The sequence below is a fragment of the Anomaloglossus baeobatrachus genome, chromosome 3 (assembly GCF_048569485.1).
Source record: "Anomaloglossus baeobatrachus isolate aAnoBae1 chromosome 3, aAnoBae1.hap1, whole genome shotgun sequence".
NCBI lineage: Eukaryota > Metazoa > Chordata > Amphibia > Anura > Aromobatidae > Anomaloglossus > Anomaloglossus baeobatrachus.
Genome location: NC_134355.1, coordinates 323,845,328 through 323,870,306, shown reverse-complemented (window position 1 = coordinate 323,870,306; position 24,979 = coordinate 323,845,328). Strand labels below are relative to the sequence as shown.

Below are 24,979 nucleotides of genomic sequence, written 5' to 3'. Positions count from 1 at the left end.
CCTGCTGGAAAATGAAATTTCCATCTCCAAAAAGCTTGTTGGCAGAGGAAAGCATAAAGAGCTCTAAAATTACCTGGTAGATGGCTGCGCTGACTTTGGTCTTGATAAAACACAGTGGACCTACACCAGCAGATGACATGGCTCCCCAAACCATCACTTATTGTGGAAACTTCACACTAGACCTCAAGGAGCTTGGATTGTGGCCTCTCCAGTCTTTCTCCAGACTCTGGGACCTTGATTTCCAAATGAAATGCAAAATTTACTTTAAATCTCAAAAAACAACACCTTGGACCACTGAGCAACAGTCCAGTTCTTTTCCTCCTTGGCCCAGGTAAGACGCTTCTGGCATTGTCTATTGGCTATGAATGGCTTGACACAAGGAATGCGACAGTTGTAGCCCATGTCCAGATACATCTGTGTGTGGTGGCTCTTGAAGCACTGACTCCAGCAGCAGTCCACTCCTTGTGAATCTCCCCCAAATCTTTGAAAGGCCTTTTCTTAACAATCCCATCAAGGCTGCGGTAATTCCGGTGGCTTGTACACCTATTTCTACCACACTCTTTCCTTCCCCTCAACTTTCCATTAATATGCTTGGATACAGCACTCTGGACAGCCAGCTTCTTTAGCAATGACCTTGTGTGCCTTACCCTCCTTGTGGAGTGTATCAATGACTGCCTTCTGGACATCTGTCAAGTCAGCAGTCTTCCCCATGTTTGTGTAGCCTACTGAACCAGACTAAGGGACCATTTTAATATTTTAAATCGCTAAGAAAGGTGATGTAGGTGTTTTGTGGTAATTCTAATTTTCTGAGATAATGACTTTTGGGTTTTCATTGGTTGTAAGGCATAATCAACAACATTAACAGATATAAAATCCCTCTGTTTGTAATGACTATATAAATATATGAGTTTCCCTTTTTCAATTAATAAAATAACTTACAAATGCATCTCAATAAATTAGAATACCATCAAAAAGTTGTGTCTGGAAAGGGTTAATTCTTGCATCCAAGTAAATTTGAGTTAAATCCCAAACTCCCAGATCTTTCAGTCCAGCTTCTGTAACAGCGTCATTAAGGCTGGGACCACACGGGGATTATTGCGAGTGTGGGCATGACACTCTGCTCACGCTCGCAGCACAGCGGGACCTGAGTGTCATGTGACTGTGGTCCGATCCTGCCATCAGACCACAGCTGCGGAAAGGAGGGCCGGCACTGCGGAGGGAAGGGAGGGATTTATTTCCCTATCTCCTCAGTTATCGGCTGATGCGAGAATCGCATTGCACTCCACTGTAATGCGAGTGCAATGCGATGTTTCTCTCCCCCCCATAGACCTGAATGGATGCGAGTGAAACAGGATCACATTCCACCAGCAGCATGCGGTGATTCTTTTCGCGGTCTGATTAGGGCTGAGAAACAAATCGCTCATGGGAGCTGCCCCATAGAGTAATATTGGTCCGTGTTAGAAGTGAAAAGGTTTTGGTACCGTGTTAGCCAGTTGAAAAATTATTGAATGTTCTCAAGGAACTGAGGTTCTGAGAGGAACAAAATTATAATCTTGTGATACCTTTTAATGCCTAACTAAAAGAAAATAAAGTGATGTTACAAAGCAAGCTTTCGAGACAATTCAGGTCCCTTCATCACGCATAGTATGACAAAATATCTGAAGAAGCACAAATATATGCACAAACAGAGCAGAGGGATGGAATAATAAAAGACATTTAAATAAACAAACACTGAGCTTAGAAAGTGAATCCTTAACCCCTTCACGACCTTTGACGGATCTAGCCGTCATGGTGCCCTGGTACTTAAAGACCCATGACGGATAGATCGTAGCCACGGTAACCGCGATCGGTTTTCAAAAACTGTAGATTCGGGAAGGAGAGGACTTGTACCTGACCTCAGGAGGGGTGGTGTCTCCTTCCCGGACCTAAGGAGGCTGTGATTGGCTGACGAACGCCGCTCAGCCAATCACAGCCAGTGTAATGTTTCAGCCATTGAAAATGGCTGAAGCATTGAAATCCAGCTATGGTCAGTGCACCTCCAGCACTGGTCATTGGCTGGAGCTCGGTGAGCTTTACTGCACCCACCCCCAGCTCTGATTGGAGAGATCGGCCTTGTGACCGATCTCTCCAAGCACCGTGCATCTGGGACCGGGTGAGCTGTAGATCGCTCTTCTCAGATTCTCCCTCCGTGGAATCTGAGGAGAACGATCCCTGCGGGTGCCCATCTGTGAGTCATAGCCCCCGATCCACCGCTGTCCTCCTCCATCTACTTCGCCCCTGCTCTCCCGCTGCGCCCCTGCATGTGATGCAGCTACTCTCCCGCTGCGCCCCTGCATCTGACGCCGCTGCTCAGCAGAAAGAGCAGCGGCGTCAGATGCAGGGGGGAATCTGACACCGCTGCTCTCCTCCCACTGTGCCCCCCCTTCCTCTGACGCCGCTGCTCTCCTCCCACTGCCCCCCCCTGCATCTGCCGCCGCTGCTTTCTTTCTGCTGCCTCCTTGTATCCGCCGCTGCATCTGCCGCTCCACTCTCCCCATCAGCCACCGCACTCTCCCCATCAGCCACCGCACTCTCCCCATCAGCCACCGCACTCTCCCCATCAGCCACCGCACTCTCCCCATCAGCCACCGCACTCTCCCCATCAGCCACCGCACTCTCCCCATCAGCCACCGCACTCTCCCCATCAGCCGCTGCGCCCCTGCATCTGCCACCTCACTCCCCCATCAGCTTCTGCCCCCTCCCTGATCTGCTGCCTGCTCTCTCCCATCCCCTTAATCCTCTGCCCCCTCTCCCACTCCTGGATTTGCTGCAATCCTGCTACCTAGATCCATTCTGTAAGGTAGCTATCCCCAATTTCACCTCCCACTCCCCTTCCACCCTCCCCCCATCCTCCGCCGCTTTTGCATCTGTTGTGCCCTCACCCATCCTCCGCCGCTCCTCCATCCGCCGCGCCCTCACCCATCCTCCGCTGCTCCTGCATCCATTGCGCCCTCTTCTATCCTCCATCCATCTTTTTTTCCATCCCACCTAGTCCCCCCCTTTTTGCAGCACATCCGTGCATTTGTCCTGATTTTTTTTCCTGTAAACTAAAAAAGAAATACAAAAACTTAGTTTAGGGCCAGTAAAATTATACTATAGTAATCGTTAACTACAGTATTTTTTACTGAATATTGTAAGGATCAGCCCAGTGCCAAACATGAGAGCGATGCACAAGTCTCACATCGCATCATCCGGCATGGTCGCTCTCTTCCAGACAGGAGTGTGCGGCTGTGCCGCGTGATGTGATGCGAGATTTGTGCATCGCTCTCACGTGTGGCACTTGCCTTAGTGTCAGTTGCAGGCGCTCATATATATTATATCAAATGACGCTCCTTCCCTCTGGAGCTCTGCCATGCGCGCAAACAGTGGTTTTCTGCCACATATGAGGTATCCGCGTACTTAGAACAAATTGCCCAACAAATGTTGCGGTCCATTTTATCCTGTTACCCCTGTAAAAATTTAAAAATTGAGCCTAAAATAAAATTTTTGTGGGAAAAAAAGTACTTTTTTGTTTTTATGCCTCAATTTATGAAGCACGTGAGCGTTCACAGTGCTCATTACCCATCTAGATTTATGCCATGGGGGGGTCTAGTTTCCAAAATGAGGTCACTTGTGGGGGAGTTCCATTGTTTAGGCACCTCAGGGGGGTCTCCAAACGCAACATGGCGTACGCTAATAATTCCAACCAATTTTGCTGTGAAATGGCGCTCCTTCTCTCCTGAGCCCTGCCGTGTGCCCAAACAATTACTTTCCACCACATATGAGGTATCTGTGTACTCAGGAGAAATTGCACAATACATTTTATGGTTCATTTTTTCCTGATACCCTTGTGGAAAAAAAAGCAACTTGTTTGAAATAACAATTTCATGGTAAAAAAAATATATATATATTTTCACGGCTGAACATTCTAAACTTTTGTGAAGCCTCCAGGGGTTCAAAGTGTTCAGTAAACATCTAGATAAATTCTATGAGGGGTCTAGTTTCCAAAATGGGGTCACTTGTGGGGGAGCTCCATTATTTAGGCACCTCAGGGGGTCTCCAAACACAACATGGCATCCGCTAACGATTCCAGACAATTTTGCGTTTGAAAAGTCAAATGACGCTCCTTGCCTTCCGAGCCCTGCTGTGCGCCCAAACATTTGATTTCCACCACATATGAGGTATCTGTGTACTCAGGAGAAAATGCACAATGCATTTTATGTTGCAATTTTTCCTGATACCCTTGTGAAAAAAAAGCTACCTGGTTAAAGTAACAATTTTGTGGTAATTTGTTTTTTATTTTCACGGCTCAAAGTTATTAACTTTTGTGAAGCCCCCAGGGGTTAAACGTGCTCAATAAACATCTAGATAAATTCCATGAGGGATCTAGTTTCCAAAATGGGGTCACTTGTGGGGGAGCTCCATTGTTTAGACAACTCAGGGGGTCTCCAAACGCAACATCGCATCCGCTAATTATTCCAGACAATTTTGCTTTCAAAAATTCAAATTATGCTCCTTCTCTTCCGAGTCTTGCAGTGCGCCCAAACAATTGATTTCCCCCACATATGAGATCGGTGTACTCAGGGGAAATTGCACAATTAATTTTAAATGGTGCATTTTTCCTGATACCCTTGTGAAAATGCTAACTTTTATGGCTAAAGTAAAATTTTTGTGTAAAAAAGTAAAATTTTTATTTTTTCCTTCCACATTGCTTTGGTTGCTGTAAGGCTCCTAAAGGGTTAATAAACTTCTTGGATGTAGTTTTGAGCAGAGTGAGGGGTGCAGATTTTAGAATGGGGTCACTTTTGGGTATTTTCTGTCACCTAGGCCTCTCAAAGTCACTCCAAATGTGATGTGGTACTTAAAAAAGTTTTTGTAAATTTTGTTGGAAAAATGAAAAATTGCTGATGAACTTTGAACCCTAACTTCCTAACGTAAAAAAAAAATTTGTTTCGAAAATTGTGCTGGTGTAAAGCAGACATGTGGGAAATGTTATATAGTAACTATTTTGTGTGACATATCTCTCAGATTTACGGGCATAAAATTTCAAATTTTGAAAATTGCGAAATTTTCAAAATTTTCGCCAAATTTCCAAAATTTTCACAAATAAATGCAAAACATATTGGCCTAAATTTATCACTGACATGAAGTACAATATGTTACGAAAAAACAGTGTTGGAATCGCCAGGATCCGTTTAAGTTTTCCAGAGTTATAACCTGTCAAAGTGACACTGGTCAGAATTGCAAAAAATGGCCTGGTCTTTAAGGTGAAAACAGGCTGGGGGCTGAAGGGGTTAATTAGCTTTGATTAGTGGTGTGAGAGTTTTATTGTCCCAATATCCATGTAGGATCAGAGGTCTGGTGAGTCTCTGGATTGACTCCTCAGATTTTGTAATGGGCCATGAATCCTCCTGACAGATTAACTCTGTGGACACAGGAGTCAAACATTGTGATGAATTTGTATTCCCAGACCCTGCGATGGCTCTGTGATCTGAAGTTGCCTTTTAATATGACAACTTTCATATGGTTTATGTTGTGTCCTGGAGCGCAGAAATGTTTGGCCACAGGTAAATGGATTTTTTGGTCTGTAATTGTGTGGCGGTGAGATCTCATCCTTGCTCTCAGTCTCTGTCCTGTTTCTCCAACATAGAGGCCCCCAATAGGACATATAGTGCACAGGATTAAGTACACCACATTGGAAGAAGAACATGTGAATGTCCCAGGAATTTTATAGTCCTTCTGTGTGTTAGGGATCTGTATCCGGTCTTTGGTCTCTACATGCAAGGATAAGTTCCTCTTGGGGTGCCTGAGAGCATAGAACTTCGGATCATGATGCTCCTTAAATTAGGAGCTTGCCTGTAGCACAGCAATGGAGGATCTTTGAATATTGTTTTTAACCAGTCATCCTTGTGTAGAATGCGGTGAAGTTTCTTGGCCGTTCTTCTCAGTACCTCAAGCTGTGGGTTGTAGGTCACCACCAGAGGTACTCGACTATTTTCCTCTTTTTATTTGTATTGAAGCAGTTCACTTCTAGGGGTCCTTGTTGCTCTAATGATCTGGTCATCTATGGAGGTGGGGTGGTAGCCTTGGTTTAGAAATGTCTTTTTAAGATGGGTTAAAGGCCCAGTCACACTAAACAACTTACCAGCGATCCCAACAACGATCCAACCTGATAGGGATCGCAGGTAAGTTGCTAGGAGATGCTGGTGAGATGTCACACTGCGACGCTCCAGCGATCCCACCAGCAACCTGACCTGGCAGGGATCGCTGGAGCGTCGCTGCACGAGTTGCTGGTGAGCTCACCAGCAACCAGTGACCAGCCCCCAGCCAGCAGCGCCGCGTGGAAGATGCTGCGCTTGGTAACTAAGGTAAATATCGGGTAACCATTACCCATCGGGTAATGTCCTTATACTCTAACATCCCACATGAAGATGGACTGACCGCCTGCCAAATGTTTCTTGTAGCTAATGGGATCCCTCCTGAGTCTGTACTAAGACTCACCAAATTCATCCTCATACACAACTTTTTCTCTTTTGGCGATGAGCTATACTTACAATGCACAGGAACTGCTATGGGAAGCAAAATGGCACCACAGTATGCCAACCTATTCATGGCTAAACTGGAAAATGACTTTTTAGCATCCTGCAACCTCAAACCATTGGCTTATTTCCGTTTCATCGATGACATTTTAATAATCTGGACCGAATCTGAACAAGAGCTTCTAAAATTTAATGAAAAATTCAATGCATTTCATCCTACCATAAACTTGACATTGGAACACTCAAAAACAGAAATCAACTTCCTGGATACAACCATAAAAATTCAAATGGTTCAATCCAGACATCGTTGTATCGGAAACCTATTGACTGTCCCACATACCTCAGATGGGACAGCTTTCACCCCAAACACATTAAAAAGTCCATTGTCTACAGCCAGGCCCTCAGATATAAATCGTATCTGTTCCAGCCCTGCAGACAGGGATGAACACTTAACCCATCTTAAAAAGACATTTCTAGGGGGGTGTGGCCTGCATGCTGAAGGCAATGGCTGCTTAAGAGAGAAGCTCTGTGCTGTGGCTGTACAAACTGGCTCAAAGCTGCTTCAAATCGCTGAGAACTCTCCTCTGAAACAGTGAGTAATCCCCCTGCACAGTATGCCAAAGGGTAGACCCCGGAAATCTGGCCCCCCAGCCAAGCTTACTGACTTTTATCCCAGGGATAGGGGATCCCCCTCTCCTCAGAAGATGTCTGCTGCTGCAGTGTCTCCCTTACACCAGGAAGAGACAGGGGGGGGAAGCAGTGTCACATTCACTCACTCCTCTCACAGAGGAAAGGCTGCAAGCCATGCTCAGTTCTCTGAAGTTATCACTGCAGGAGGATTTCAGGGATCTTAAGAACATGATTAAAGAAGTTAAAGAGGAAATCAAATCACTGGGGGACCGTACAGACCATGTGGAGTCTAAAATGGCCGAACTTGCTCAGTCACACAATGATCTGATTGATGCTAACACAGCACTAGAGGAGGAGGTGGGAATACTGAAAAACAAGCTTGGGGATCTGGAAGACAGATCCAGAAGGAACAATCTTAAAATTAGGGGCATTCCTGTGTCGGTAGCTGATAAAGAGCTGCCAGATTTCTTTCACAAGTTTCTCCAACTACTGCTCCCAGAACACACAGAAAGATCTCATAGTGGATAGAATACATAGAATCCCTAAACCTAAAGGTATCGACCCCACTCTGCCCAGGGACACGCTGGCACGACTGCATTTTTATAAAACAAAGGAAGCAGTGCTCCAGATACTGAGGGATAACCCTATCCTCCCAGATGAATTTAATGATTTAAAGGTGTTCCCGGACTTGTCTGCTGCAACTCTGGCAAAAAGAAGAGAATTTTCCCAGTTCTCCAGAATCCTGAGGGAGCATGACATACACTATAAACGGGGATTCCCGGTGAAATTGATTATCTTCAGGGATTCTAAAACACATGTATGCCAGTCCCCTCCTCAACTGAGCAAACTACTTGAGTCCTGGGGATTACCCCTTACAATGAACTCAGACTCACGCCGGGAGCAGGGGGATGCTCAGAAGAAAAAGATCAATCCTGAGTGGGAACCAGCTTGAGGGAGTCTCGCCAGCCGCAGGCGTGTGTAGCTCTCATGTGACCTGTGATGTCACTTAAGCCCTCTGTTGTTTTCGCCTATGGCGAGCAAGTACTTCCCAGCTGTCCGGTAAGGATGAAGCTGAAGTATTCAAGTTTTTTTGTTTTTGTTGTTTTTTCCCTCCACCCGTGCACCGTCCCTAACTGGTCCTCCTTGCCTGCCTCTGCCTGCCCTATGCCTCTCAGTCGGCCTGCCTGGAAACATCGTCCTTTCTGGGATCCGCCATGAGTATTAAGTTTCTGTCTCTCAATGTGAAGGGTCTCAATTCTCCTGCAAAAAGATCCATGCTGTGGAGAGAAGTTATAGCATCCAAATGTGATATAGCATGTATTCAAGAAACTCACCTTCTTACTGATGACAATAAAAGGCTACTACATCCAAGATTTCCACATATGTACTTTGCAAATGACTCTAAAAAAAAAAAAAGGAGGAGTGGCTATCCTGATTAAAAACTCTGTTGCTTTCAAAATGATTCATGTAACCTATTGTGCAGACGGGAGATATATTATTCTAAAGTGCCTCCTGAATGGGCTTTTGTATACCTTGGCATCGAATTACGCTCCAAACTCATCTCAACTAACATTTGCCCGGAAATTTTTCCAGATGTTTAGGAGCACCGCACAGGGGTCAGAGATAATCTGCGGGGACTTTAACACTCCAGTTTTTCGATCTATGGACTGCTCGGCGGGGTCCGCTAAGTCAGGAAAGGAACTGAAACAGTTGGTCGCGGAGTTTCATCTACATGACATATGGAGATACCTTCATGCATCGAAAAGGGACTATACTTTTTCCCCAAGGCATCGGTCGTACAGCAGGATCGACTTCTTCCTGACGGATAGTAAGACTGTTCACAAGTGTACGGGTGCTGAAGTGGGTCTGATAACCTGGTCGGATCATGCTCCGATAACTTTGGTTGTACAGGACTCTACTAGTGGATTTATGGTGCCTCAGTGGAGACTTAATACTAGTTTACTGAACCAAAAGAACGTTCAGGAGGAGGTTGTGGCAGGCCTGTTGGAATACTTTGGACATAATGACAATGGGGAGGTCTCTGACGAGACCTTATGGGCTGCACACAAATCAGTTATTAGAGGGCAGTTTTTAAAAACTGCATCATTCTTGAAAAAGCAAAGAAGCAGAAATTAAAGAAATTATAGCCCATATTCAACACTTAGAAACTATTAACAAGGCCTCCCAGTCGTCTACACTGTCCAGGGAAATTCTTACTTGCAGGTTTCAACTGCGATCCCTCCTGTTGTATAGATATGAACATAATCTTAAAAAGAGTAAATCAACTTTTTATGCGATGGGGGATAGAGCCAGCACCTTACTAGCTAGAAGAACAAAAAAACGGGAAATTAAATCTAAAATTGAATTTTTGAAGGGCCCAGACGGATCACTTATAAGGCACCCTAATGGGATAGCAGACGCCTTTGCCAAGTATTATGCTGCCCTGTACAATTTAAGGGATGACCTGCAAACCCCTCAGCCAACACCTGAAAAAATTCAGGAGTTTTTGGACGGTCTGGAATTGCCTCGGGTCTCAGACCGGCAATTAGAATCTTTAAATCTTCCCTTTACTATACAGGAAATTTTGGACACCATTAGAGCTTCTAAACGAAACTCAGCCCCAGGCCCAGATGGGCTTCCCTATGAATATTATCAGCAATTTGCCTCTATTCTAGCCCCTTTTTTACTAAAGACCTTTAATTTGTGGCAAACGGCCGGGACTATTTCCTCAGAGAACCTAGAAGCAGTTATCACTACACTACCCAAACCGGGGAAAACGGCAGATACCCCTGGGAATTTCAGACCAATTTCATTGCTCAACTGTGATTTAAAAATTTACTCAAAAATGGTAGCCACCAGACTCCATAAAATAATCCCCTCCTTGGTAGCCCCGGATCAGGTGGGTTTTGTGGCGGGCAGGCAATCCAAAGATGGCACCAGGCGGATGCTGGATTTAATTGGGGTGATGGAGAAGTCGGGTGTCCCTGGTGTATTCTTGTCACTCGACGCCGAAAAGGCCTTTGATAGGGTGCACTGGGGATATCTGGAAAGAGTGCTTATGAAATTTGGTTTTGAAGGAAGAATTAAGTCATCTGTTTTGGCCTTGTACTCTCACCCAAATGCTTCAGTTCTAGCCTCGGGTTTTCGCTCATTAAAATTTTCTATAACCAATGGCACCCGCCAGGGGTGCCCGCTGTCCCCGATTGTTTTTGCTCTGGTGGTGGAACCTCTGGCGGAGGCAATTAGGGTGAACCCGAACATAACTGGTATAAGGGTAGGGGAGCATGAACATAAATTGGGTCTATATGCGGATGATGTAATAATATCATGTACTAACCTTGAATATTCCTTTCCAGCAGTGATGTCCACCCTGTCGACCTTTTCTGAGGTGTCTTATTACAAATTGAATGCCACTAAGTCCTTAGTACTACCATTTAATGTACCCGCAAGGTCCAGAAGGATTTTGGAGGCAGCCTTTCCTTTCCAGTGGTGCGAAGACAGTATCCCTTATCTAGGTATCCGTTTGACACCAACCCATTCCCTCATCAGATCCAATCTCGATCACCTACTCAAAAACTTGGGTCAGGCTCTAGGCAGGTATGAGAAGTTGTCGCTATCTTGGATGGCGAGAATTCAATCCTTTAAGATGACGTTCCTTCCTAAGCTGCTGTATATGTTTAGGTGTTTTTATCAACACCTGCAGATTCGCCATTTTCTAAGCACAAAATTCCCCCCAGGATCAAACCCGACCTTACCCACTGTTAAGGCACTATTGTTTAAAAAACTAATGAGGCAACCGGGAATCTCTTTAACCTACAAATGGTTGAACAACCCCTCTGACGAGCAAAAGCTCCCATACATGACTAAATGGGAATCAGATTTAGGCATTAACACCTCCCCCTCGGCGTGGCATACTGCGACACAGTGGGTGCAAAGATCCTCAAAATGCATTAACCATTTGGAACAGCTGAAAAAGGTGCATCTACGTTGGTACCATACGCCGGCAAAATTGGTGCATTACATTCCCAACTACTCACCGCTCTGTTGGAAGGGCTGCCTCCAGAGGGGATCACTGGAACACTGTTGGTGGCACTGTCCGAGGGTCCAACCTTTTTGGATAGCAGTTTTCAGACTCATTAGTGAAATAACAGGTGTGCCCACCAACCCCAACCCAGGGCTGGCAGTTCTGAATTTGGGCATAGACTCGTACCCGCAGAATTTTAGGGGACTGATTGTGCAAATTCTAATAGCTGCCAGACAGTGTCTGAGCCATTCGTGGAAGGCCACTGAAGCTCCCCCTGGAGCCGAGTTATATAGTAGGATCGACCAACAATGCCAATATGAATACTGCCTTGCCCACTCCCTAAAACAAAAAACTAGAATTCTTACAATATGGGAACCCTGGCTGTCATCCAGCCATGCAACACCTATTACACAACTATTCCCCGGGCAAAGAGCACCTAGTTGAGATCGAGCCGATGGAATTATAGCCCTGGCTCGGCTAGCCAGGGGGCTAAAGCATTGAGACCCTGACTGAGGCAGCAGTTTATGAGAGAAATCTAGGAGGAGTTGATGACCCCGGCTGGTGGACTGGGGTTGGTAATGCAGGCAGGCATCTAACCCTGTACCCCTACTAACCCCCCCCACTTCCCCCCCAACCCTACCTTCTTCCCCACCCCCTTTGTTCTTGTTCCCCCTTACTTGAATGAAGTCCCCATCTTTCCTCCCCTCTCCTCCCTCCCCATGTTGTTGTGTGGTTAGAGTGTAAGGCAGAGGAATTGTAACTGAATTGTCTCGGAGTATATTAATGTATGGAGCCCTCATGTGCGGGCAGTTGACAATTGTTCTCTTAAATTACCATGTATGATTTTGTATCTGCCGTGTTTTCAATAAAAACTAATTGGATTAAAAAAAAAAAAAAAAAAAAAAAAAAAAAAGACATTTCTAAACCAAGGCTACCACCCCACCTCCATAGATGACCAGATCATTAGAGCAACAAGGACCCCTAGAAGTGAACTGCTTCAATACAAACAAATAGAGGAAAATAGTCGAGTACCTCTGGTGGTGACATACAACCCACAGCTTGAGGTACTGAGAAGAACGGCCAAGAAACTTCACCACATTCTACACAAGGATGATCGATTAAAAACAATATTCAAAGATCCTCCATTGCTGTGCTACAGGCAACCTCCTAATTTAAGGAGCATCATGATCCGAAGTTCTATGCTCTCAGACACACCAAGAGGAACTTATCCTTGCAATGTAAAGAGCTGCAAAACCTGCACTCATGTAGAGACCAAAGACCGGATACAGATCCCTAACACACAGAAGGACTATAAAATTCCTGGGACATTCACATGTTCCTCTTCCAACGTGGTGTACTTAATCCTGTGCACTATATGTCCTATTGGGAGCCTCTATGTTGGAGAAACAGGACAGAGACTGAGAGCAAGGATGAGATCTCACCGCCACACAATTACAGACAAAAAAATCCATTTACCTGTGGCCAAACATTTCTGCGCTCCAGGACACAACATAAACCATATGAAAGTTGTCATATTAAAAGGCAACTTCAGATCACAGAGCCATCGCAGGGTCTGGGAATACAAATTCATCACAATGTTTGACTCCTGTGTCCACAGAGTTAATCTGTCAGGAGGATTCATGGCCCATTACAAAATCTGAGGAGTCAATCCAGAGACTCACCAGACCTCTGATCCTACATGGATATTGGGACAATAAAACTCTCACACAACTAATCAAAGCTAATTAAGGATTCACTTTCTAAGCTCAGTGTTTGTTATATTTAAATGTCTTATTATTCCATCCTTCTCCTCTGTTTGTGCATATATTTGTGTTTCTTCAGATATTTTGTCATACCATGCCTGATGAAGTGACCTGAGATGTCTCGAAAGCTTGCTTTGTAACATCACTTTATTTTATTTTAGTTAGCCATTAAAAGGTATCACAAGATTATAATTTTGTTCCTCTCACTGAGAACATTCAATAATTGGTCCAAGTGGAATGCCATTTTTTATCGCATTCCACTCGCTCTGTATTACTCACCGTGTGTGCTACCACTAATACTAAGATTTTATAAGAGAACCATAAGAGAGTGAGAGCACTTAAAGACAACGTAATTTATTATATGTTTTACATTTATCCACACTAAAATAGCTTGTTCCAAGATTGGGATCTCTCTTAGGTTTGATTCTCTATAGTCAATACCAAAAAAATAAGTAGAAGGTGAAGAAAGACAGGAATATGTTGATGATCAGACGTCAGAGTCCTATTTTGTGAGGTGCATGAGCTGAATGGTTACATACTATAAATGGACAAAAAGGTAGGGCCATCTGTCCTACATTCCAATGGACTATGGATAATTTAGTGGCGCTAACTGCACCAAACTATTTAAGGAAGATCTCAATATACTGCACAAGCCTTTAAGGACAATAGATACAAGATTGCTATTGGGTATGTAGGATTTTGAGTAAAGGCATCTTTTTGTTCAGGCAAAAAAGACCACATGTATAAAAGCACAAGTTTGTATCACACCTGGAGAATTTTTTTTTACCTAGGACATGAAAGGAAGCAGACCATCAGAAGGGGGTGAACATTGCAGCCTCTGAATAGATAAGGGTAAGATATGAGATTTGGACCAATTTATGGACAAATGACCCAAAATGGGACATGACCTTTACGGATGAATGGATGGAAGTTTTAGGTGAACATGACCTCTATGATTGATGGACTTGAGTATTCAGGGTCAAGCAAGTACAGCACCTTATCAGCATTTATGCCAACTTTTTTGGCAGACAGAAGCTCTTAATGCTCATCTCCGCTAGGTCTAAAAGATTGCTAGCGCTAAAAGGTACATGGAGAGAGGGCACCCTATATAATAACATTGCAGAGTGAATATGATTACAAGGCACAAGCGTTAATACACTTGATGCCTTAGAGGTATTAAAAGCGAAAAACGATTATAAATATGATTTGAAATATGTTGCTTACTCGTATATATTTCCCTGGCATGAAGCCCATTATGACAGGATCCCTCATTCTAGTTTGCTAAATTTTAAATTTAAATTCCTTAAATTAGTTTGCTGTCACAGTTAGATGCAAACTGAAACACAGCTAACCCCAAATTTAGTGAAGATATGGACACAACTGAATGCCATCTAGGATACGCTCTGTGAGCCTCACCTGTTATACCAGAGGATACATTGTATGTAAAGAGTAGCAATCTGCAATATAATCATTACCTGCTTACTTGCATGTACAGGTTTCGATGATCATGTTTTCACACGCACACACAATATATGATTCTGAAAATTGTAGATTCACATTGAAGGAATCAAAACTATGAATTAACACATGTGGAATGAAATACTTAATAAAAAAGTGTGAAACAACTGAAAATATGTCATATTCTAGGTTCTTCAAAGTAGCCACCTTTTGCTTTGATAACTGCTTTGCACACTCTTGGCATTCTCTTGATGAGCTTCAAGAGGTAGTCACCGGAAATTGTTTTCACTTCACAGGAGTGCCCTGTCAGGTTTAATAAGTGGGATTTCTTTCCTTATAAATGGGGTTGGGACCATCAGTTGTGTTGTGCAAACGTCTGGTGGATACACAGCTGATAGTCCTACTGAATAGACTGTTAGAATTTGTATTATGGCAAGAAAGAAGGGAATTTTGTTTACTTACCGTAAATTCCTTTTCTTCTAGCTCCAATTGGGAGACCCAGACAATTGGGTGTATAGCTATTGCCTCTGGAGGCCACACAAAGTATTACACTTAAAAGTGTAAGGCCCCTCCCCTTCTGGCTATACACCCCCAGTGGGATCACTGGCTCACCAGTTTTAGTGCCAAAGCAAGAAGGAGGAAAGCCAATAACTGGTTTAAAGACCAATTCAATCCGAGGAAACATCGGAGAACTGAACCATACCACATGAACAACATGTGTACCCGAAAAAACAGAAAAACCCCGAGAAAACAGGGCGGGTGCTGGGTCTCCCAATTGGAGCTAGAAGAAAAGGAATTTACGGTAAGTAAACAAAATTCCCTTCTTCTTTGTCGCTCCATTGGGAGACCCAGACAATTGGGATGTCCAAAAGCAATCCCTGGGTGGGTAAAAGAATACCTCATGATAGGGCCGTCAAACGGCCCTCTCCTACAGGTGGCCAACCGCCGCCTGAATGACTTATCTACCTAGGCTGGCGTCTGCCGAAGCGTAGGTATGCATCTGATAATGCTTGGTAAAAGTAAGTAGACTCGACCAGGTGGGTGCCTGACACACCTGCTGAGCCGCAGCCTGGTGCCGTAATGCCCAGGATGCACCCACGGCTCTGGTAGAATGGGCCTTCGGCCTTGAGAGAACCCGAAGCCCAGTAGAACTGTAGGTTTCAAGAATTGGTTCCTCGATCCCCCGAGCAAGGGTGGATCTGGAAGCTTGCGACTGTTTACGCCGACCAGCGACAAGGACAAAGAGTGCATCCGGGTGGCGCAGGAGCGCCATGCGGGAAGTAGAACCTGAGTGCTCTCACCAGAACCAACAGATGCAAATCTTTCTGAAATTGATGGACTGGACGAGGACACAAAGAAGGTGAGGTGATATCCTGATTGATATGAAAATGGGATACCACCTTAGGGAGAAATTCCGGAACCGGACGCAGAACTACCCTGTCCTGGTGAAGGACCAGGAAGAGAGTTTGTATAAGAGCGTTGCTAGCTCGGAAACTCTCCTAAGAGACGAGAACGTTAGTAGAAGGCCACTTCCCGTGAAAAACGGGAAGGGAGACATCCTTCAAAGGCTCGAAAGGCGGCATCTGGAGAGCAATTAGAACCTTGTTCAGATCTCAGGGCTCAAACAGCCGCTTGTACGGAGTGCTGAGAAGACAAACTCCCCGTAGGAACGTGCGTACCTGAGGAAGTCGTCGTTTCAGAAAAAAATACAGATAGCGCTGAGACTTGTCCCTAAAGGGAACTGAGCGACAACCCATTTTCCTACCTAGATTGCAGGAAGGAAGGAAACATAGACGATGCAACCGGCCAGGGAGAAACACCCTGCGCCGAGCACCGAGATAAGAACATCTTCCACGTCCTGTGGTCAATCTTGGCGGACGTTGGTATGCTAGCCTGTCTCATGGTGGCAACCACGTCCAGAGGTAATCCTAACGACACTAGGTTCCAGGACTCAATGCCACACCATCCGGTTGAGAGCCGTAGAATTCAAATGGAAGAATGGCCCTTGAGACAGCCAGTCTGATTGGTCTGGTAGTGCCCCCGGTTAGCCTACCGTGAGGCACCACAGAACCGAGTACCACAACATCCTCGGCCAATTTGTAGCGACGAGGATGGCGCGGCCGCAGTCGGTCTTGATCTAGCGCAGTACTCTGGGCAACAATGCCAGAGATGGCACCTAAGGGAGCTGGAACTGCGACCAATGCTGAACTAAGGCGTTTGCCGCCAGAGCTCGATGATTGTGAAACCGTGCCATGAAGCTGGCACATTGTTGTTGTGCCGTGACGCCATTAGATCGACGTCCGGCCTTTGTCAGCGGCGCCAGATCTCCTGAAACCCGTCCGGGTGAGGAGACCATACTCTTTCGGCCACACCTCAGCGACTTAGAAAGTCAGCTTCCTAGTGTCCACACTTGGGATGTGAATTGTGGATATGGTGGATGCCGTGTCATCCACCCACATCAAACCTGCCGGACTTCCTGGAAGGCTTGCCGGTTGCGCGTTCTTCCTTGGTGGTTGATGTATGCCACCGCTGTGGAGCTGTCCGACTGAAGTCGGATATGCTTGCTTTCCAGCCGCTGTTGGAAGGATTGTAGGGCAAGATACACTGCTCTGTGTTCAAGAACATTGATCTGAAGAGTGGACTCTTGCTGAGTCCACGTACCCTGAGCGCTGTAGTGGAGAAAAACTGCTCCCCACCCTGATAGACTCGCGTCTGTCGTAACTATCGCCCAGGACGGGGATAGGAAGGACCTTCTTTTTGACCAAGAGGTGAGAAGAAGCCACCACCGTAGAGATTCCTTGGCCGCCTAAGAAAGAACGACGACTCTGTTGAGGGACGTCGACTCCTCGTCCCATTGGCGGAGAATGTCCCATTGTAGTGGACGCAGTAAAACTGCGCGAAAGGAACTGCCTCCATTGCTACCATCTTACGTAGGAAGTGCATGAGGCGTCTCAATGTGTGCGACTGGTTCTTAAAGAAGAGCTTGCAGCCCGTAGTGAATGCTGTTTGTCTAGCGGCAGCTTCACTATCGCTGAGAGAGTAAGAAACTCTATGCCTAGATATGTTATCGATAGGGTCGGGGTCGGATCTGACTTTAAAAAGTTGATGATCCACCCAAAACTCTAGAGAGTCTCCAGCGCAACGTTCGGGCAGTGTTGGCATGTTTCCTAAGAGAGTACCTTGACAAGTAGATCGTCCAAATACGGGACCACAGAGTGACCCTGAGAGTGCAGGACTGTGACTACTGCTGCCCTGACCTTGGCGAAGACCAGTTGGACTGTCGCTAGCCGGAAGGTAAAGCTACGAACAGAGGGTGTTCGTCTCCTATAACGAAGCGTAGAAACGCTAGTGCTCTGGATCTATCGGCACGTGTGGATAAGCATCCTTGATGCCTAATGATGCTAGGAAATATCCTTGGGACCTTGAGGCGATGACATGGCGGAGGGATTCCATCCGGAACCGCCTGGTGTCCAGGAGCTTGCTGAGCATTTTTAGATCCAGAACGGGACGGAACGGCCCGTTGTTATAGGTACCGCAAAGAATTTGGGGTAAAAACCGTGACCTTGTTCCTGAAGAGGAACGGGGGTCATCACTCTTGCTGCCTATAGAGTGCACCCTGTTTGCAGAAGAGCAGCGGCCCGGCCGGGAGGTGGAGAAATTCTGAAGAATCGAGTTGGAGGACGAGAAGTGAGCTCTATCCTGTACCCGTGAGACAGAATGTCTCACACTCAATGGTCATTGACCTATGGCAGCTAAATATCGCCAAGGCGGGAGAGCCTGCTACCGACCGAGGCCGCAAGTCATGAGGAAGCCGCCTTGGAAGCGGGTTTTCAGACTGTCGCTTTTTTGGGCGAGACTGAGCCCGCTAAGAATCTTAGCTCCTCTGATCCTTTTGAGTCCACATTGGACGAGGAAAAATGGGACCTGCCCGAGCCTCGAAAAGGCCGAAAACCCCGACTGCCTCTTGCTCTGTTGGGGTTTGTTGTGTCCGGGCTGAGGAAAGGATGAATCCTTACCCCTGGACTGTTTGATGGTTACATCCAACGCTCACCAAACAGTCGGTCAGCAGAAAAAAGGCAACTGGTTAGGCAACCTTTTTTGGAAGCAGAATCTGCCTTCCATTCACTTAACGAGCAGACCAGGCTCTGCTTAAAAACACGGAGTAGCGGAGGCTACCGCCGCACGGTTCGCAGAGTCCAGGACAACCTGAATCGCGTAAGAAACAAATGCAGACATTTGAGAGGTTAAGGATGCCACCTGCGGCACAGATGTACGTGTAACCGTGTCAATCTGTGTAAGACCAGCTGAAATAGCTTGGAGTGCCCCAAGGGAGAGAATGCCGGAGCCAACGGTGCGCCGACAGCCTCACAGATGGCTTTCGACCAGAGATCCATCTGTCTGTCAGTGACATCCTGAAGGCAGAGTGGTCCAGAAAAATACGTGAAGCTGACTCCTCCACTGGAGGAGCTGTGAGAAATAACCCACATTCTATAGATGGACGCTATAAGATTATTTACTATGGCGTCACAATCAGGTGTATCCAGATTGAGAGCGGTCTCAGGATCAGAATCCTGAGCCGCTACTTCCGCCTCATTACACAGCGAGTCCTTCTGTTAGGACCCTGATGAAACAGAGGCCGCTCATAGCGAGCCCACTTAGGCTGTCTGGGACTGACGTCCGTGCAGAGCCGTGACTCTGGGATGCGTGTGACATTCCCGGAGCTGTTAGTTATTCACACTGAGGGGGGCCATGGATCAATGATTCAACAGTGCCCATATTGTGAGAGACATGTCCGGACTGCTAGGCTTCTAGTATCATAGCCATAGTCTCAGAAAAACTGTCAGTAAATACTGCAGACACCGTCCTCATCCCCTGGCCATTAGTGCATACAATGGGGGCCGTATAGCCGTACATGCTGTACCAGCTGTATAGAAAAACATGTGGTTCTGCACCTTTGTTTTATACAGAGAATATGCTGATAACTCCTCCGCATAATCCAGGAGGGTATATACAAGGTGCGACCAAACAGTGCAATGTATATAGTACAAGCATATCTATAAGTGCACTTCTGCACTAGTGGGGTTAGCACCACAGGTGCTGCTTAATGCCTGTTACAGCGATTGTGTGACTATCAGAATGCCAGGGTCTTCCACACTTGTCTCTGTATCGTACAGAAACTGACACTAATGGCTGCCGGTGTCCTTGTAGAGAAGGAAGCCGTGGGCGTGCCTGAGAAAGTGCGGGAATCCGGATTCACAGTGCACACAGTGAGAGGGGTGGAGTATGCAAAACATACTCCAGCTCTCAGCTCTGCTCTATGCAGCGTCACGCCCCTACCCTGACTGTCAGGGCTGTGGGCGGTAACGAAGGGAGACTAGGCCCAGAAGCCGGGGACTCGAGTTAACAGCGCGGCCGCCGTAAAAGCGCAGGCCGCGCTGAAGTCCCCGGCGCACCACAAGTGCCAGCCGCGCCGCAGTCCCAGCGGCCGGCGCGACCGCCCTAGAAGTGGCCAGCGTCCCGCCCCTCTCCTGACTGGCAGGTCTGGGGGCGGGAACGAACTAAAGCAGGCCGCAAAAGCCGGGGACTCGAGTTATCAGCGCGGCCGCCGTAAAAGCGCGGGCCGCGCTGAAGTCCCCGGCGCACTACAAGTGCCAGCCGCGCCGCTGTTCCAGCGGCCGGCGCGCCCGAGTCCTAGACGTGGGCAGCGTCCCGCCCCTCTCCTGACTGGCAGGTCTGGGGGCGGGAACGAACGGAAGCAGGCCGCAAAAGCCGGGGACTGTAGTTATCAGCGCGGCCGCCGTAAAAGCGCAGGCCGCGCTGAAGTCCCCGGCGCACTACAAGTGCCAGCCGTGCCGCAGTCCCAGCGGCCGGCGCGGCCGAGTCCCATAAGTGTGCCTGCTTCAGCTAAGCTGAATGAGGCTATGGCACAGGCGCCGCAGCGCTGATGTCCCCCGGCGCACTACAACACCCAGCATGCTGCGGTGTGAGCGCCAAATGCACGGGGACACAGAGTACCTTGAGGAAGCAGGGCCATGTCCCTGATGTACTCCGCTCCATCCAGCATCTTCTCCAGGGGCTGTAGATGGAGCACGGTCTCAGTGCCTGGAGACCGGTAAATCCCACTTCACCCAGAGCCCTGTAAAAAGGGATGGGGAAGGAATCAGCATGTGGGCTCCTGCCGCCGTACCCGCAATGGGTACCTCAACCTTACAAACACCTCCGACACAGTGGGGTGAGAAGGGAGCATGCTGGGGACACTATATGTGTCCTCTTTTCTTCCATCCGACATAGTCAGCAGCTGCTGCTGACTAAAAAGTGGAGCTATGCGTGGATGTGTTGCCTCCTTCGCACAAAGCACAAAACTGGTGAGCCAGTGATCCCACTGGGGGTGTATAGCCAGAAGGGGAGGGGCCTTACACTTTTAAGTGTAATACTTTGTGTGGCCTCCAGAGGCAATAGCTATACACCCAATTGTCTGGGTCTCCCAATGGAGCGACAAAGAAAAAAGCAGCTAAGTAAAGAAAAACGAGTGGCCATAATTATTTTAAGAAATGAAGGTCAGTCAATCCGAAAAATTGGGAAAACTTTGAAAGTTCCCCAAGTGCAGTGGCAAAAACCATAAAATGCTACAAAGAAACTGGCTCACATGAGGACCGCCGAAGGAAAGGAAAACCAAGAGTCACCTCTGCTGCGGAGGATAAGTTTATCCGAGTCACCAGCCTCAGAAATCGCAGGTTAACAGCAGCTCAGATTAGAGACCAGGTCAATGCCACACAGAGTTCTAGAAACAGACACATCTCTAAAACTGTTAAGAGGAGACTTTGTGCAGCAGGCCTTCATGGTAAAATAGCTGCTAGGAAACCACTGCTAAAGGAAAGGCAACAAGCAGAAGAGACTTGTTTGGGCTAAAGAACACAAGGAATGGACATTAGACCAGTGGAAATCTGTGCTTTGGTCTGATGAGTCCAAATTTGAGATCTTTGGATCTAGCCACCGTGTCTTTTTGCGATGCAGAAAAGGTGAACGGATGGACTCTACATGCCTGGTTCCCACCGTGCAGCATGGAGGAGGTGGTGTGATGGTGTGAGGGTGCTCTGCTGGTGACACTGTTGGGGATTTATTCAAAATTGAAGGCATACTGAACCAGCATGGCTACCACAGCATCTTGCAGCGGCATGCTATTCCATCTGGTTTGCATTTAGTTGGACCATCATTTATTTTTCAACAGGACAATGACCCCAAACACACCACCAGGCTGTGTAAGGGCTATTTGACTAAGAAGGAGAGTGATGGGGTGCTACTCCAGATGACCTGGCCTCTACAGTCACCAGACATGAACCCAATCGAGATGGTTTGGGGTGAGCTGGACCGCAGAGTGAAGGCAAAAGGGCCAACAAATACTAAGCATCTCTGGGAACGCCTTCAAGACTGTTGGAAGACCATTTCTGGTGACTACCTCTTGAAGCTCATCAAGAGAATGCCAAGAGTGTGCAAAGCAGTAATCAAAGCAAAAGGTGGCTACTTTGAACAACCTAGAATATAAGGCATATTATCAGTTGTTTCACACTTTTTTGTTAAAGTATTTCATTCCACATGTGTTAATCCATAGTTTTGATGCCTTCAATGTGAATCTACAATTTTCAGAGTCATGAAAATAAAGAAAACTGTTTGAATGAGAAGGTGTGTCCAAACGTTTGGTCTGTACTGTATATACAGTATATATATTATATCACTGTATAAATCCTCATATAGCTTTGTTTATCCTTTTAGCTCTGTAGACTAGGCAGCTTAAGTTTTACATAGCCAGCTTTTTGTGTGTTATTTTTGTTATTGTAATGTAATTCAGAATTAGAAGGTGTATATAAGCAAACAAAATGAATGAATTGGAGACTCTTATGTCAACCATGGATTATGATGTGGTGGGCATTACGGAAACCTGGCTGGATGAAAGCCATGACTGGGTGACAAACATACAGGGTTATAGTACATTTAGGAAGGACAGGAAAGGCCAAAAAGGTGGTGGGGTGTGTATATTTATCAAATCTAACCTAAAACCTGTGTTGTATGATGACATTGAGGGGAACAGCAACAATGTAGAGTCAGTATGGGTAAATGTACATGGGGAGGGGAATAATGGAAAAATGCTAATTGGAGTTTGCTATAAGCCTCCTAACATACCTGAACAAATAGAGGGTGAAATGCTGGAACAAATTGAAAAGGCAGCTAATAATAATAATCGGGTTCTTATTATGGGGGATTTCAACTATCCAGACATACAGTGGGACATAGAATCTTCTGGTTCTGCTAAAAGCTGTAAGTTCTTATCTACCATTCAGGACCATTTCCTCTCTCAGATGGTAGATGAACAGACCAGGGGAGATAATTTGCTAGATCTGGTCCTGTCAAATAGACCGGATACAATTTCAAATCTACAGGTCCGGGAGCACTTGGGCACCAGCGATCATAATATGGTAAGCTTCGACATAATATTCAATAGAACATTTCAAAGGGGGAATGCTAAAACCTGGAATTTTAGGAAAGCTGATTTCAACAAATTAAGGGAAGAGCTTAAATGTGTAGATTGGGACAGAGTCATGGTAACTGGGGATACCGAACATAAATGGGGTAAGTTTAAGGATATACTGCTAGAGTCCTGTAAAAAACTTATACCCTCTGGTAATAAAATGTCCAGGAATAAAAAGAAACCACTATGGATAAATAAGACTGTACAAAGTATAATAAAACAAAAACAAAGGGCATTTAAAATCTTAAAGGCTGAGAATACAGAAATAGCATTGCAGGAGTATAAAGATATCAATAGGCAATGCAAAAAAGAAATCAAACAAGCAAAACTAGCTACTGAAACAAAAATCGCCAATGACATTAAAATAAATCCCAAAATCTTTTATAAATACATTAATGCCAAAAGGAAAACAAAGGATAGTATCGGACCCTTAAAATATAATAACAAGTTAGTTATAGAGGACAAACAAAAAACTGAGATATTAAATAGGCATTTCTCATCTGTGTTCACCAAGGAACTGACTGTACCAGGGATCATTCAACAAGTGAAAAATCAAAGTTCACCACCCGATATAATTAATTTAACACAAGATGAAGTACGCCTACGTCTGAGTAAATTAAACATTGACAAATCCCCAGGGCCAGATGGCATTCATCCACGAATATTGAGGGAATTGAGCTCCGTAATCGACAGACCGCTGTATCTCATCTTTTTAGACTCACTTGTAACAGGGTTGGTGCCTCAGGATTGGAGGATTGCTGATGTGGTACCGATATTTAAGAAAGGTAAGAGGGTAGATCCAGGCAACTACCGTCCAGTAAGCCTGACATCAGTAGTATGCAAAGTTTTTGAGGGCATTTTAAGGGATGACATGCAAAAATATGTTGCAGAAAATAATATGATAACTGACAAACAGCATGGATTCATGAAAGATAAGTCGTGTCTAACCAACCTGTTGGGGTTCTATGAGGGGGTAAGTGCAAACCTGGATATTGGTAATGCAGCTGATGTGATTTATTTGGACTTTGCAAAGGCATTTGATACTGTACCACATAATAGCCTTATACTAAAGCTCCAGAAGCAAGGACTAGGGGACACAATATGCAACTGGGTAAGGAATTGGCTAAAAGATAGGAAACAAAGAGTAGTCATAAATGCTACATTCTCTAAATGGGCTATAGTCAGCAGTGGGGTGCCGCAGGGATCTGTGCTAGGACCAATTCTTTTTACTCTCTATATTAATGACCTTGTGGATGGGATTGATAGTACAGTGTCAGTCTTTGCCGATGACACCAAACTATGTAGGATATTAAAAACTGACCTGGATAGTACAATATTACAAAAAGATCTGGATAAGATGTCAGAATGGGCAGATACTTGGCAAATGAGATTTAATGTTGATAAATGTAAAGTAATGCACCTAGGACGGAGTAATCCTATAGCTGCGTATACATTAAATGGAAGTAAACTCGGGACTACAGAACAGGAGAAGGACTTGGGTATTCTCATTACAAATAAGCTGAGCAGCAGCACTCAATGTCAGGCAGCAGCTGCTAAAGCAAACAAGATTCTAGGGTGTATAAAAAGAGAGATTAGATCCCGTGATCCCAACGTATTGTTACCCATCTATAAATCACTTGTAAGGCCACATCTGGAATACGGGATCCAGTTTTGGGCTCCACATTTTAAAAAGGACATTCAGAAGTTAGAGTCAGTTCAAAGGCGGGCAACTAGACTATTACAAGGAATGGAAGGCCTCCCATATGATGGCAGATTGAAAAAGTTAGATATGTTTAGCTTAGAAAAAAGACGTCTCAGAGGAGATCTCATTTATATGTATAAATACATGTGTGGTCAATATAAAGGACTGGCACATAACTTATTTCTTCCGAAAACAATACTAAAGGACCAGGGGGCACTCACTGCGAGTGGAAGAAAAGCGATTCCGACACCTAAATAGGAAAGGGTTCTTTACAGTTAGAGCGGTCAGACTGTGGAATGCCCTACCACAAGAGGTAGTAAT

General features: G+C 45.7%; 1 protein-coding gene across 1 annotated transcript in view; it reads right to left on the bottom strand.

Annotated features, from left to right (window-relative positions):
* The window catches only part of REV3L (REV3 like, DNA directed polymerase zeta catalytic subunit), a 326,132-nt gene that overhangs the window by 81,000 nt on the left and 220,153 nt on the right, over positions 1-24,979 (bottom strand). The gene's annotated exons all lie outside the window — the stretch shown is intronic.